The 16,893-nt window shown below is 46.7% G+C and overlaps 1 long non-coding RNA gene across 1 annotated transcript in view; it reads right to left on the minus strand.

The window, feature by feature from the left end:
• The window catches only part of LOC132536868 (uncharacterized), a 61,080-nt gene that overhangs the window by 42,839 nt on the left and 1,348 nt on the right, over positions 1-16,893 (minus strand). Inside the window, exon 2 of the long non-coding RNA XR_009548416.1 lies at positions 13,167-13,263. This is a non-coding gene — a long non-coding RNA (uncharacterized LOC132536868). The remainder of the gene's footprint in view (positions 1-13,166; positions 13,264-16,893) is intronic.

The raw sequence follows: 16,893 nt of genomic DNA on the forward strand, positions 1-16,893 counted from the left end.
GACTCAAATACTTGTGATTGCATTTCTCAACGTTCCTCTGCTGAACAGAGGTGTCCATGAACACAGCTCTCCTAATAAGCCTTTCAATTTTATGTATTTCAAATAAGAGTCACCAGTCACACACAGTCTTGGCTTCCAATGTGTCTGATCTGTTTCTTTTCTTTTATGCTGGGGCCCTGCTCAGCTCTGACTTAGGCTGGTGTGGGAAATTGAACCTGGGACCTGGGAGCCTCAGGCCTGAGAGCTGGTGTGCGAGAACCATTATGTTATCTCCCCCACCCTCAAATTCATTTCTAGCATAGGTTCTTAACAAGAGAGGCAGATCTGCTGTTAAGACACTAGTCCTCTTCAACAATGTGTTTGGGTTTGTATGTTAACTCTCTTTGCAGCCACCAGGTTCCAGATGCCAGCAGAATGCCAACCAGACTTCCCTGGACAGACAACCCCACCAAGCTAATGTGTCCTGGAGCTCTGCCTCCCCAGAGCCCCGTCCTACTAGGGAAAGAGAGAGACAGGCTAAGAGTATGGATCCACCTGTCAACGCCCATGTTCAGTGGGGAAGCAATTACAGAAGCCAGACCTTCCACCTTCTGCATCCCACAATGACCCTGGGTCCATGCTCCCAGAGGGATAGAAAATAGGAAAGCTGTCAGGGGAGGGGATGGGATACGGAGTTCTGGTGGTGGGAATTGTGTGGAGTTGTACCCCTCCTATCCTACGGTTTTGTTAATGTTTCCTTTCTTAAATAAATAAATAAATAAATAAATAAAGACACTAGTCCCCGGAGGCAGGGAGACTTTGGTTTTGAGTGCAGGAGCCTCAGCTGCTCCGTTGAAGGTCAAATTAAAAACAAAGCAGGCGGCAGGTTTATTTGTCTTTGATCGTTAATTTCCACTCTACGGATGTGGGCAGGAAAGACAACATAATGCTTATACAAAAGGCACTCATGCCTGAGGCTCCCAGGCCCCAGGTTCAACACCCCCCCCCCCCCCCCCCCGCCCCATACCAGCATGAGTCAGAGCTGAGCAGTGCTCTGGCAGAAACAAATAAATAAATAAGTAAATAGAATCTGGATCTGAGATATGAAAGACTAAACTGGTGTTCAGTTCTCCATCAGGGAGCCCGGACTGGCCAGCCACAGCCTGCAGAGACCAGGTGTGTCCTGGGCTCGGGGTTGTCACCTATAAACCTGAGCCAGGAGGTGCTTGGTGGTGAGTCTTGTGCCCTTTCTGGGCTTCGTGGCCCCTGGGCCAGCTCTCCTGGCTCCTGTGTGGTCGGCAGCTCCTGCTGCAGCCAGGACGGAGCCCTCTGCCTCTCACAGTAAATCCCCGTGAACTCAGGGGACAGGGCCCAGCACACACACACAGGACGCTGCTCCGCCAGGGCTGACTCCTTTTCATTCAGACAAGAGTGAGTCTGTTGCTCCGAGCTTCTCCCGGTGCCATGGCATCCCATGTGGCGCTGGGGCCCAGACCTTGGTCACACACACACACACACACACACACGCACACACAAACATAGCAAGGCTCGTTCACTATCAGGCGAGCTAGCTTCCTGGCCCTTACTTTTCAGCTCATTTTTTCACTTGTTTTGCTATAGGACTTTGTTATTTCAGCAATTACAGCATCATTCACCAATGGAAATTCCTGTTATGCTGTTACTTGGACGAAGAGGAGGAGGAGGAGGAGGAGGGGAGATGGAGAGGAGGTGAGGAAATCCAGGGACTGCTGGGGGGGGGGGAGAAAACAAGAAAGAGCTGAGACTTTAATTTGAAATTAGCCGCATGATCACACTGGTTCCCTATTCTTCACAAAGCCACAGGGAGGGGGAAAAAAAGTCAGTTGGCCCCAAACATCCTAGAAAGTGAACAACTAAAAAAAAAAAAAGAAAGAAAGAAAAGAAAGGGGACGAGTAGATAGCATGTTTATGCAGAGACTCTCATGCCTGAGGCTCCTAAGTCCCAGGTTCAATTCCCCACACCAACATTACCCCAGAGCTTATTTATCAAATAAATTAAAAAAAAGAAAAGAAAAGAAAAGAAAAGAAAAGAAGGAAGGAAGGAAGGAAGGAAGGAAGGAAGGAAGGAAGGAAGGAAGGAAGGAAGGAAGGAAGGGAAGAAATGAAGAGAAAAAGAAAGAGGGGAAGCCGGAAGGCCGGATCGCGGTGTTATGCCGCCCCCCAGTGGACACGCAGTAGAATGCACCTGGAGGACGAGACCACAAAACCCAAAGGTAGACTTCAGAGAATATTAAATAAACACATTCATTAAAAAAAAAACAATTAATTAGCTGATAGAGTAAACCATAGTGTCTCCACGGTGGTGGGGACAAGACTCGCCGGTGTGCATGCATCCCCAGCCCTGCGTGGCCCGCCTTGTGGGGCGGGACGTATCTGGAGCCTCGGGCACACTGGACCCGCTCTGCAGGTGCAGCTGTTCTGCTGCCACTTGAAGAAGATTTAAAATCGCTTTAAGAAGATTTAAAAAGAAAGGCCTCAATCAATCCTAGAAAGCGAACAGCTGAGCCAGGAGCCAGGAAGGGGGGAAGGGGGGCACTGGGGGAGGGCTGCAAGGACCGAGGAGTGCAGTGCTACGTCGCCACCTCGTGGACACAGAGCAGAATGCACCCCGGCACACAAGACTTCATACATCTCTCCCCAGATCATTCGAGTATTGATTACCTGTATCATTTCTCCCCAGATCATTCGAGTATTGATTACCTGTATCATTTCTCCCCAGATCATTCGAGTATTGATTACCTGTATCATTTCTCCCCAGATCATTCGAGTATTGATTACCTATATCATTTCTCCCCAGATCATTCGAGTATTGATTGCCTGTATCATTTCTCCCCAGATCATTCGAGTATTGATTGCCTGTATCATTTCTCCCCAGATCATTCGAGTATTGATTAACTGTATCATTTCTCCCCAGATCATACGAGTATTGATTAACTGTATCATTTCTCCCCAGATCATACGAGTATTGATTAACTGTATCATTTCTCCCCAGATCATACGAGTATTGATTAACTGTATCATTTCTCCGGAATAAACACAGTCCCCTAGGGAAGGGAATGACCTGATAGCTAGTGTGTGCGTGTGTGTGCGTGGGGGGGGGGGGCTCACAGGTTCAATCCCCAGCTCTCCAGTCCTGACTACCGCTGGAGTTCCCTAAATACATAATTATCCTTGTCATGGATTAGCCCAGAAAACAGATCTATAGATATGAGACAAATTATTAAAAAATTACATGCGTAACCTAGGCTTATGCTACAATATGTTTAAAAAAGAAAAATGTGCAAATAAATACTAGAAATATATGTGTGTGTGTGTGTGTATTTTCTCTCTCTCTCTTTCTTTCTTTCTTAACCAAAGCACTGCTAAGCTCTGGTTTATGTTGGTGCTGGAGGATCGTACCCGAGACCTCAGAACATCAGGCATTAAAGTAACTGGCATAACCATTAAGCTATTACCCCAGTCTTGATGTATTTCTAACGATTTTGGTCTTTTCCTGAGCACCAGTAATAGAATCAAGAGCAGAAAAGTGAACCAGGTGGAGGCACAAGGCTTGAGGACTGAATCTAAAGCATCAAGTCCAGAGTTCATATCCAACATCACAAGGACAGAACAAGGTTCTGGGTCTCTCCTCTCGGTGCCTCTCTCTCTCGTGTTAAAAGAAAAACATTAAAAAAGTGTTTTAATTTATGCACACCATACTATGATCATCAAACACAACAACAACTTTTGTTGAATGGAGTTCTGCCAATATACATTTAAAAATATAATGGTCTCCTAAGTGCAAGTCACTTGTTCTATTCAGAAACCCTCCTAGAAAATTCTTTCTCAGGGAGTTGGGCGGTAGCACAGTGGTTAAGTGCAGGTGGCGCAAAGCAAAACGACCAGTGAGAGGATCCCAGTTCAAGCCCCCGGCTCCCCACCTGCAGGGGAGTCGCTTCACAAGCGGTGAAGCAGGTCTGCAGGTGTCTATCTTTCTCTCCCCTCTCTGTCTTCCCCTCCTCTCTCCATTTCTCTCTGTCCTATCCTACAACGAAGACATCAATAACAACAACAACAATAACTACAACAATAAAACAACAAGGGCAAAAACAAAGGGAAATGAATAAATAAATATTTTTTTAAAAAAGGAAAAAAGAAAATTCTTTCTCTGAGTTTTTTTTCCTCATTTCCATATTTTCCCATATTAAAAACAAAATGCAGATTAAATTTTTGGAGAAGCCCTCCAGCTCAGACAATGACCCATTTAGCTTTGAAGATGCAGTGATGTCAGGTCCTAGAATGAGGACCATCTACAGATGGAATGACACCCTCCCCACCCCCAGGGCTCCAATGTCCCCTTTATAGTCTGGACCTGAGTGGGGGGATACACTCCTATTCACTTATAGTCTTATAAATCACTATTTAATCAATGTAAGAGGGGAAAACAGATTGAATGTCTCAAACTTTTTGATGCGTAGAGCCCTGTTCTGAGTATGTGTTCCTTCAATCTACGCACCTAAGGTTTCAGATTGGTCACCTGATTGAATTTTAACAGTGGGCTTAAATTGTTAATACATTTCTAATACTGACCTTTTTTTCTTTAAAATATTAAATCATCTGTAATCTTAGAACAGGGAGACCAGAAACAACTGGTGATATCACTTTATAAGATACAGCCCTACGTAAATAGCCCTAAATGACATAAGTTATGGTGAAGTCTTGTATGATACAAAAAAAAAAAAATCCTAACCATGGCCTCTTCAAAGTCAACCAGTTATAACAATAACTATCTGCTGCCTTCTTAAACTCCGAGACAGCGAGGAACCTTCCTCGTGCTCTATAAAACCCGTCTTTCTTATCCCTGGAACCTCTGGGACATGGTTTGCTTTCCTTCACACGTCTCTCGACCCATGGCATTTGATCCTGAATCTGCTGAGCTCAACCTAATCAGTGCCACCAGCACCACCTCGATATGTGTCACTTCAGATTGTGTCCAGAGACGCCAGGCTTTAAAGAACCCCCAAGCCAGGGCCAGGCAGGGGCGCACTGGTTAAGCTCACACAATACTAAGCTCAAGGATCTGGGTTCCAGACCCCGGTTGCCCACCCTGGATCCCCACCCTCTCTCTGTTCTACCCAGTTAAAAAAAAAAAAAAGGAAAAAAAATTTAAAAAATGGCCTCCAAGAGCGATGGATTCCTAATACCAGCACTGAGCATTGGGATGCATTGGATCGACCTTCCCGTGGTGCATCCCGTGAGTACCCATTCATTGGGGAAACTGACGATCCTTCCTAGCCGACTGAATCCACATGGATCCCAGTCACTTTCAAAGCCAGCAACAAGCAGCTCCTGACAGCTTTCAAGCTGTTGGTCCTGCTCTTCGAGTCCTCCAACTTAATGTTGAGGGGCTGTCCTTTGCCAAACGCGTTCTTATTGGTCAACTGGCGATACAGCATCAGGCAGATGTTATCTGCCTATAAGAAACACATATAGCAGTCGATGAAGCTGCTCGATTCACCATCAGTGGATTCGATTTAATATGCTATAATCTCCATCCTAAACACGGCCAGGCCATCTACGCCAAATTGTGTCTTGCGGACGTTTACCATACGGCCTCTTCGACCTTCTACGACTCCATTACTATTGGAACTATTCAGCTCGTCAACGTATATAAGCCTCCCAGTGCCTCATGGGATAATGAGGTCCTGCCTAGCCCGAATCACCCAGCCGTTTACGTTGGAGACTTTAATAGTCATCACCAAGACTGGGGATACTCCTCCACTCGTGCTGACGGCTCTATCTTAGCCGACTGGGCTTCAGCGAATGACCTCTCCCTATTATACGATCCCAAACAGCCAGGCTCTTTTCACAGTGCTAGATGGAATAATGACTCGTCACCCGACCTGTGCTGGATTAGCACAGTCAACGGCCAAGCCTTTCCCGCTACGAGACAAGTTCTCAAGATCTTCCCGCACAGTCATCACCGCCCAGCTATCATCCACATTGGTCTCCAGCTCCCACTGATTCTGTGCTTGGAGAAACTAAGATGGAACTTTCGGAAAGCAAACTGGCATCTGTTCAGTGATCTTATCAACAAATCTACTCCTGCAATTCCAATTAACCCTATCCCCTCTGAAGATTCCTACAGGCGCTTCCGCCAAGCCATCTTCAAAGCAGTTTCCCAAGCCATTCCTCGTGGGAGACGTGCTAACTATACGCCTTGTCTTGATGCTGAATGCGAGCAACTACTAAAGCAGTATGATGAGTCGGGCGACCCAGATGTGGCTGACCATCTCATTGCCTCCCTGGATGCAGCACGCCAAGCCCGCTGGCAACAACTCAAGGAAAGTCTGAACTTCACCCACTCAAGTAGGAAGGCCTGGAAGCTTCTTCACAGACTGGGCGCCGGTAGCCAACCCCCTCCCAGCTCCCATCCTCCCGTATCTCCAAACTCAGTGGCCAGTCACCTAACTCAAGTTGGATCTGCTAAGATCAACCCAGTCTGGAAAAGAGAAATTTCTCACGAGTGGTCATCCCACTTCCGGTTATCTTGTCCATCTCCAAAACTCTCTCCCTTTACACTGTCTGAACTGGAAGACGCTTTGAAGAGGGTTAAACCAGGAACAGCTGCTGGCTATGATAACATCACCCCAGAACTCATTCTTAACTTGGGCCCCGTGGCAAAGAAGTGGCTCGCTTCATCCCTGTCCCACATCTTGGAATCTGAATCTATGCCCAAAGTTTGGCATCGTGTGAAGATTATAGCGGTTTTGAAACCAAAGAAAGACCCAACACTGGCCGCCAGCTATAGACCAATTTCTCTCCTCTCCGTGTGTTACAAACTCCTTGAGAGGCTGCTTCTGTCACGTATTTCTCCTCTTACAGAGAAATTCCTATCACCCGCCCAAGCTGGTTTCCGCCCAGGAAGATCTACCTGCGAACAAGCCCTGGCCCTCTCAACTTACACTGAAAATGGATTCCAGAAGAATTTAAAGACGGGTGCTGTCTTTGTTGATCTCACAGCAGCCTATGACACGGTCTGGCACTGTGGTCTCCTAGTCAAGATCTCAAGATGCCTGCCTCCATGGGTGGCCAACACTATATTGTTTCTTCTCCAAAACAGAAGATTCCGGGTGCATCTGGGTGACATCTAGCAGATGGAGACTTGTCTCAAGTGGCCTCCCCCAGGGCTCTGTTCTGGCTCCTACGCTATTTAATATTTACATCAATGACCTCCCAGAAACTTCTTCAAGGAAGTTCATCTACGCTGATGACATCTGCTGTGCAACTCAGGCATCCAAGTTCGACATCCTCGAGGAAACACTCACGAAAGACATGTCTCTGATATCTGATTACTGTAAAAAATGGCGACTAATCCCTAGCACTGCAAAAACGGTATTATCTGTTTTCCATCTACACCATGCCTCGGCCTCGCGTGAGCTTAATGTGCAGCTTGGCGATACGAGAATCCGGCATGAAGCCCAGCCAGTCTATCTTGGCGTTACTCTCGATCGCACTCTGTCATTTCACGAACATCTCATAAAAACTGCGGCAAAGGTGGGCGCGAGGAATCACATCAATGCAAGACTGGCCAGCTCCTCATGGGGCGCGAGCGCTTCCACACTACGATCATCATCTCTGCCATTATGCTATTCCACTGCAGAATACTGTGCCCCAGTATGGTTCTGTAGCCCCCATGTCCACTTGGTCGATTCCAAATTATATTCCTCCATGAGGATAATTTCTAGAACCATCCATTCCACCTTGGTTCCATGGCTGCCAGTTCTTAGCAACATCGCCCCGCCAGATATTCGTCGGGATGCGGCATCATCTAAGTTCATTTCCCACATCTACACTCGACTGGACCTGCCAATATACGCGGATATCTTCGCCCACCCTGTCCAACGCTTGACGTCTCGTCACCCAATCTGGTCCCCTACGCCTACACTGAACTTCTCTGTTCCAGACTCTGGGAAACAGAGTTGGCAGTCAGCTGAGGTAAAGAACAAACACCTCATCACAGACCCCTGCAAGCATCAACCCGGCTCTGACCTAGCACGTTATGATTGGGCCCTCCTCAATCGCTATCGAACAGGCCATGGCCGGTGCGCCACTATGTTCCATCGCTGGGGAGCCAGAGACGACCCGAACTGCCCCTGCGGCTCCAGACAGACTATGACCCACATAGTCAACGACTGCCACCTCTCCAGATTCAAAGGAGGTCTCGAAACTTTACATCAGGCTCAACCTGACACTGTTGACTGGCTACGGAAAAAGGGCAAACGCTAGAAGAAAAAGCCCCAGTGATAACCCTGGAGGAATAATAAAAAAATTACAAAGGGGGGAGTTGGGCGGTAGCGCAGCGGGTTAAGCGCACATGGTATGAAGCACAAGGACCGGCGTAAGGATCCTGATTCGAGCCCCCGGCTCCCCACCTGCAGGGGAGTCTATTTACAGGCGGTGAAGCAGGTCTGCAGGTGTCTGTCTTTCTTTCCCCCTCTGCTTCCCCTCCTCTCTCCATTTCTCTCTGTCCTAGCCAACAATGACGAAATCAATATCAACAACAATAATAACTCCGACCACAATAAAAAGACAAGGGCAACAAAAGGGAAAATTTTTAAAAAAACTGAAAAAAAGAAAAGAGAATCGGACTGCACATGACGTTCCAGAGGAAGTTTTAGAAACAGGCAGAGGAGACACTAAGCCCCTGCCCGAGTGGATCACAGCAGCCTGGAGATTAGCATTCCCCACGTGAGGCCTAACAAATGTCGAAGCCTCAGGGAAACGCAGCACTTATCAAGACGCTAGAGCCGTGACAAGGATGTTAGGTACACTCTGGTATGTATATATATATATATATATATATATAACCAAGCTGTCACTCCACAGGCTTCACCTGTGACCCCAAAATTCAGGCAGTGGATGCAAAGGAGCCCTCCTGCTAACATGACATCACGGGAGGCTGTCGCCGGCAGGCATGCTCCAAGGCTGTCAAACTACTGCAGAAGGGACAGGACTCTTTCAACAAAATAGGGAACTGAAACTGGATAAGGTAGTCTCCCTCCAAGTTCATGTAAAACCCAAAAGGCGACCCTTTCACAATATTAGACCCTTTGGGAATATACTTCTGACTATGCCCATTAGGCGCCCGCCACCCAGACCCTGGCACCCCTTTCAAAATATAACTGGGAGGAATGCCTCTCCAGATCCACAAACCTTGGTTTCCAAATCAAAAGCAATAATGAGTCATTGCATATGTCACCTTTTGCCTGACTCATACCCCTCAAACGACCACATGAAGCCAAATATAAATTTGACATCCCAGCCCATCCTGATTCCCTCCCCGCCCCATCCCCTCCCAACCCATATGCACATATTACCAAGATCAAAGACTCACGGTCAAGCCTGGCTCCCCACCTGCAGGGGTGATGCTTCACAAGCAGGGAAGCAGGTCTGTAGGTCTCTGTGTTTCTCTCTCCCTCTCTGTTTCCCCCTCCCGTCTTAATTTCTCATTATACTCTCTAATAAAAATAGGGGGGGGGAGTGAAAAATGGCCACTGGGAGTGGTGCATTTGTAGAGCAGGCACTGAACCACAGCAATAAGCCCGGTGGCAATGAAAAAAGAACAAAAGAAACAAGGGAAGAAAGAAAGAAAGAAAGGAAGGAAGGAAGGAAGAAAGGATGGATGGAAGAAAGAAAGAGAAAATAAAGAAAAAAGGAAAGGAAGGAGTTAGGTGGTAGCACAGCAGGTTAAGTGCACATGGCACAAAGCACAAGGACCGGCATAAGGATCCCAGTTCAAACCCCGGCTCCCCGCCTGCAGGGGAGTCGCTTCACAGGCGGTGAAGCAGGTCTGCAGGTGTCTGTCTTTCTCTCCCCTCTCTGTCTTTCCCTCCTCTCTCCATTTCTCTCTGTCCTATCCAACAACGACGACAGCAATAAAACAGCAAGGGCAACAAAAGGGAATAAATACATAAATAAAAATTAAAAAAAAAAGAAAAAAGGAAAGGAGTCCTCATGCAAACAGATTAAAAAAACAATACCCTGATTTCATAAAGGAGTTCATGTCCTTGATTATATTCATAATTCCCAACTGGAAATATTATAGCGGTGTTTTTAAATTGTTCTTAAAAGCAAACTAGATAAACTGAACTCAGGTCCTCATTCAGGATAATCACCCCACTTAGTTTCCAGCCTTGGCTTTGGACTGTGTACTGCAACCAGCTCAGGCTGCCCTCAGGCCGTACCTCAGCCCCAGATCATCTACAGATAATGGACTCCGCCTTGGAAAGAAAAAAGAAGTGAGCAAGCCACAGAGATAAAATAGATACTTCAGGGCCAGCCCAGGCCCCACCTCACTGAGATAAAGATTTGATCTTGGTCTCAGTCTCTCTCCCTCTCTCTCTTTCTCTCTTTGCCTAATGCCTTGTCTGAAGAAGGAGGAGGAGGAGAAGGAGGAGGAGAAGGCAGATAAGGAGAAGAGGGAGGAGGAGGAGAAGGAGAAGGAGGAGACGAGAAGAAGGAGGAGGATAAGGAGAAGAAGGCAAAGGAGGAGAAGGAGAAGAAGGAGGAGGAGAAGGAGAAGGAAGAGAAGGAGGAGAAGAAGGAAGAGAAAGAGGAGGAGGAGGAGAAGGAGGAGGAGAAGGAGGAGAAGAAGGAGGAGGAGAAGGAGAAGGAAGAGAAGGAGGAGGAGGAGGAGAGGGAAGAGAAGGAGGAGGAGAAGGAGAAGAAGGAGGAGGAGAAGGAGGAGAAGAAGGAAGAGAAAGAGAAGGAGGAGAAGAAGGAGGAGGAGAAGGAGAAGGAAGAGAAGGAGAAGGAAGAGAAGGAGGAGGAGGAGGAGAGGGAAGAGAAGGAGGAGGAGAAGAAGAAGGAGGAGGAGAAGGAGAAGGAAGAGAAGGAGGAGAAGAAGGAAGAGAAAGAGGAGGAGGAGGAGGAGGAGGAGGAGAAGGAGGAGGAGGAGAAGAAGGAGAAGAAGGAGGAGGAGAAGGAGAAGGAAGAGAAGGAGGAGGAGAAGGAGGAAGAGGAGGAGAAGGAGCAAGAGAAGGAGGAGGAGGAGTCCTCAGCCCTGGCCCTCAGGCTTTCAGCTCTGTCTTTCCCACGGCTCTTACCCTAGGCAGCAGCATCAGCAGCAGATTCCCAAGCCTCAGGGTGGCAGTAGCCCTGCCCCTGAAGTCAGGCTGCATGTGTGAAGTGTGCGAGCGTCCACCCTGCGATCGGAAAGGAAGGCTTTCTCTGCCGCATGCTGGGCGTGCTTGGGTGGGGCTGCAGCCTTTGAGAAACATTACTGGGATAATTAGCATGGAAACCTGTGTCCAGAAGCCAGCGGGACCAGGGTCTGGGCCTAAGACACTCATCAGAGGAATTAGAAGAAAAACCCGCAGACCAGAGTGGCAGCCCAGTGGCAGAGAGTTGGCTCAGCAATCTGGAGCTTCCCAAGTCCAAAAGCCACAGAGTAAGATGCAGCATTTCTTTCTTTTTATTTATTTATTTATTTATTTATTTATTTATTATTGGACAGAGACAGAGATAAATTGAGAGGAGGAGGAGGGGGAGATAGAGAGGGAGAGAGACAGAGAGACACCTGCAGCCCTGCTTCACCACTCGTGAAGCGTTCCCCCTGCAAGTGGGAACCGGGGGCTTGAACCCGGGTCCTTGTGCACTATTAATGTAAGCACTCAACCAGGTGCGCTAACACCTGGTCCCGAGATGCAGCATTTCTTACTGCAACCTTCTAAACACACATATATCAATTGTATCATGATTTTTTTTATATTTTATTTATTTATTCCCTTTTGTTGCCCTTGTTGTTTTATTGTTGTAGTTATTATTGTTGTTGTCGTCGTTGTTGGGTAGGACAGAGAGAAACGGAGAGAGGAGGGGAAGACAGAGAGGAGGAGAGAAAGATAGACACCTGCAGACCTGCTTCACCGCCTGTGAAGCAACTCCCCTGCAGGTGGGGAGCCGGGGCTTGAACCGGGATCCTTACGCCGGTCCTTGTGCTTTGCGCCACCTGCGCTTAACCCGCTGCGCTACAGCCCGACTCCCAAGACTTTGTTTTTTAATGAGGGATGATATGGAAAGACAGAGAGAAAGACCAGAACCCTGCTCAGCTGTGGCCGATGGTAGTGCTGGGGATTGAACCTGAAACCTCAGAGTCTCAGGCAGGAGAGACTTTTTTTTTATTTTTTTTTTATTTTTTTTTTAAAGCCAAGTCATAACCACGTTGCGTGTTAACTCACAACCAAACACACTGTAAGTCTCCCCTAATTTGTTTGAAACTTTAAGCATACCCTAGAATCATCAGCATTGAGAATACATTTTGAAGGGCTCTTTTCTCACGAAAGTACCAGGAGTATCACATGAAAGAGGAATCAACATTCTTAAGTTTCTTGAATGTTTCGACCATGATAGGAAAGCTCCTTTTGGTCAGTGTGTTACGAGTGTCCACCAATATGTCACAGAGAAAGGAATCCCTTCTTGAATGACCTGCGTGACTCCCTTGGTATAATCCACTGCGGACAAAAGCCTGTGCTGGGAATATCCCTCAAGATGCTGAGAAACAAGGTGGACCACGGCGCTCTGCGCTCTGTGGCTGCTGCGTGGATGTTACAAGATGCATTCATAAAACCCCAGGGTATCTTTAAGATAGTAACAGACACATGACTTCGTTTAAAAAGAAGGCAGCAGAGCAGGGTATTTTTCAAAAACCACCGCCTCCTCCAGAATGCCGTAACCCATAAGACGCACGTTAAGTCAGAATTAACAGAGCCTGAACATCAGAATGATGAATATATTCAGGGGTGAGATTCGCATCAGACACAACCTCAGCATCTTTTTTTTTTCTTTCTTTCAACCTTAGCATCTTTATCAAGAGCGGAAGAATTCAAGTTCAGTAAGACAGCATCACACATTTCAAAGGTGGCTTTACCTCCTCATTTAGCCATGATGGCTAAATCTGATGTGTCCACATGGATTGAGTTTTTCCCCCCCTCCATAAAGCAAAATGAAAATAAAACTATCTCTGAATCTCAGAAATTTCACATTTATTTTTGCAAATCTATACCACAATGTGGTTTTTTTTTTTTTTTTGCCTCAAAATGCTAAAACTAGACAGCTCTAACTAAAAGGCAATTATTGAGTGGTGTAGGTAAAGCTTAACTTCATTTTACCTGTGCTGAGGGCAGTTGCTGGTCTAATGTGATGATGATGGCAAGAGAGTGGAGGGAGAGGAGGGCAGGCTTCGAGGTGAAGGTCAGCTCCAGGGCCCTGGAGAAGTAGCAGCCAAAAGAAAAGTCAGCCCTCCATGCACTGGAGAGGAAGGGACCCGACCCTACGGCCTCAGGTCTGGCGACCCGGTACGCTACCCACTGAGCTGTTTCCACTGTTTCCTCTGTTCCCCTAATGGTCTAATACTAATGAGTGCAAGCTGTGAATTTGGTCCATTCCCAGTGTCTTTATTTATGGTTTGAAGAGCACTGTTCTAACACAATGACTGAGCTGTTTGCACACCTTGCTCAAGACTTTCTAGGTGACATTTCCCCAAGCACTTGAGTTTATCTAGACTTTCACTGGAAAAGCTGGTTGGTCTTCAAATTTACTCCTAGTGCAAGAGAGTCTAAACGCTACTGACAGCTTCCTCACAGTGTCCTCCATCTTCATGTCCTGCGTGCTTTTTTCAAAAATGAGGTACAACAAATCTCCCGATGATATTATATTCCAATCAGGTACTGTTACTAGAACTCTATAGTAAAGATGCCAGGGGGTGGGCGGCACACCTTTTTTTTTTTTTTTAAATGTAAAAAGCCAGAGAATACATTTTCTAGGCTTTTACATTTAGGGCTCTCACAACTGGACAGTGGCCCCGGGCGGGCCACTGGCTTCATTACCTTGCATTGGAATTACCGGGAGGGATTCATCTGTGGCCAGAAACCAGCTGGACCAATGCTTAGGGCCAAGACACACTTCAGTGGAATCAGAGCAGTTGAGTGGTTGAAAGTATACTTGGGGGAGTCGGGCGGTAGCATAGAGGGTTAAGCACAAGTGGCGCAAAGCATAAGGACCGGCATAAGGATTCCGGTTCGAGCCCCGGCTCCCCACCTGCAGGGGAGTCGCTTTCCAGGCGGTGAAGCAGGTCTGCGGGTGTCTGTCTTTCCCTCCCCCTCTCTGTCTTCCCCTCCTCTCTCCATGTCTCTCTGTCCTGTCTAACAATGACAACATCAATAGCAACAATAATAATAATTACAACAACAATAAAAAGACAATAAGGGCAACAAAAGGGGATAAATAAATAAATATTTTTTAAAAAAAGAAAGCATACTTGGGTTGTCCAGGAGGTGGTGCAGTGCATAAGGCACTAGACTCTCAGGGATGAGGTCCCCAGTTCAGTCCCTGACAGCACATGTACCAGAGTGATGTCTGCTTCTTTCTCTCTCTCTCTCTCCTGCTATTTCTCATGAATAAACAAATAAAATCTGAAAAAAAAAGGGAAGTAGATGAGGGTATCTAGGTATAATAATAATAATAATAATAATAATAATAATAATAAAAGTATACTTGGCTACCAATCTTGAGGCTCTTGGGTTGAATCTGGCATGGGTGTCCAGCATGGCAATCTCTGTTCCTCTGCCATATAATGATGTCTTTGTCTCTCTCTCTATATATATTTGAGTCGATGACTAACATACTCAATTCCAGCGAGAACCTCGTCTGTTCTGTGAAATGCTTTTGCTCACAAAGCCCCTTTTATAACAAGACGTATCACCAAGGAGAGTGTTTGTCTAAACTGTGTGACCTATATTAAACTCCTTAAATTCCCAGTCACAGACATATCAGAGAAACCTTACTGCCAGGCCAAGGGCAAGAAGCCTACTTTCAAAAAAGTGTTTAAAATCCTAACAAATGACAGAATTATCTAAAGCTGCAAACTCGTTCATTACACACACTTTGATTTAGTCGGTGAGGTTTTCTGTGAATGATGCTAAATCACTGGCCTCTCACATAAAAACAGAAACACAGGGGATGGGCTGTAGCACAGCGGGTTAAGCGCACGTGGCGCAAAGCACAAGGACCAACGTAAGGATCCCGGTTCGAGCCCCCGGCTCCCCACCTGCAGGGGCGTCGCTTTACAGGCGGTGAAGCAGGTCTGCAGGTGTCTGTCTTTCTCTCCCCCTCTCTGTCTTCCCCTCCTTTTTCCATTTCTCTCTCATCTATCTGACAACGATGTCATCAATAAAACAATAATAACTACAAGAACAATTAAAAAAAAAGGGCAACAAAAGGGAATAAATAAATAAATAAATATAAAAAATTTAAAAAAAAACGGAAACAGACACGTTTAAAATGTGAACAGTACTTATAATCCAAGGATTTCAAGTCAAGGCAACAGTTAGACACCACTTGCACAGATGGGCTGTATCACACACCGGAAAGGACAGGCAACAATGTTGGACATGGAGAAAAGAAAATCTTTCTGCCGGCCAGGTGGTGGCGCACCTGGTTGAGCGCACATGTTACAGTGGACAAGGACCCAGGTTTGAACCCTTGGTCCCCACCTGCAGCAGGAAAGCTTTGCAAGTGGCGAAGCAGGGCTGCAGGTGTCTCTCTGTCTCTCTCCCTTCCTACCACTCCCTCCCCTCTCAATTTCCAGCTGTCTCTATCCGAGAGAGAGAGAGAGAGAGAGAGAAAGAAAGAATGGAAGAGGAAAATCCTTCTGCACTACTGTTGGGAATTTAAACTGGCTCATCTCCTGTGAAGACAGTCTGGATTCTTCATTGCATTAGAAATGGACCTACCCCATTAGAAGGACCTAATTAGAAGAACCACTAGGGAGTAGGGCGGTGGCGCAGTGGGTTAAGCGCACGTGGTGCAAAGCGCAAGGACCGGCATAAGGATCCCGGTTCGAGCCCCCCGGCTCCCCACCTGCAGGGGCGTCGCTTTACAGGCGGTGAAGCAGGTCTGCAGGTGTCTGTCTTTCTCTCCCCCTCTGTCTTCCCCTCCTCTCTTCATTTCTCTCTGTCCTATCCAACAACAACGACATCAGTAACAACAAAAATAATAACTACAACAACGAAACAATAAGGGCAACAAAAGGGACTAAATAAATAAATACAACAAAAATAAATTAATTAATTAAATTTTAAAAAAAGAAGGACCATTAATTAGAAGGACCTAATCTTTATCCTGGGGATTTCTTAAAAGACAAAAAAAAAGAGGGGGGTATAGGATGGGCAGTGGTGCATCTGACTACCATACCATAAGGACTCTGGTTCAAGTCCCTGGTCCCCTCCTGAGAGGGAAACACTCGTCTTTCCAACAAGGGGTTCCCAGTGGGATCCCAAACAATTTCAGGCACTTTTATTTATTTATTTAATTTTTTTTTTGCATTGTGCTTTCTCTGTTTATGTATTTTTAAAAAAAATATTTATTTATTTATTGGATAGACACAGCCGGAAATTAAGAGCGAAGGGGTTGATAGACAGGGAGAGAGATAGAGAGACACCTGCAGCCCTGCTTCACCACTTGTGAAGTTTTCCCCCTGCAGGTGGGGGCCAGGGGATTCGAACCTGGGTCCTTGCGCATTGTAACACGTGCACTCAACCAGGTGCGCCACCTCCTGGTCCCTCTGTTTATGTATTTAAAAGCATTTTGTGAGAGAGAATTAGAACATATAAAGATGCTTTCACAGGAGTCAGAGAGAGAAAGAGAGAGAGAAAGAGAGGGGGGCACTGCTCAGAGGCCCAGGAATGCCAGCCCTGTACTCTTACCAGTCCAACATTTCCCCGTCACTCTCTGCCTCGGGAAAGAAAAGAAATCCTGGGGCCAGTGGGTGGCGCACCTGGTTAGGCGCACACACCACAGTGCACAAGGCTTCGGGTTCAATCCCCTGGTCCCCCACCT

Source organism: Erinaceus europaeus, chromosome 2 (assembly GCF_950295315.1).
Source record: "Erinaceus europaeus chromosome 2, mEriEur2.1, whole genome shotgun sequence".
NCBI lineage: Eukaryota > Metazoa > Chordata > Mammalia > Eulipotyphla > Erinaceidae > Erinaceus > Erinaceus europaeus.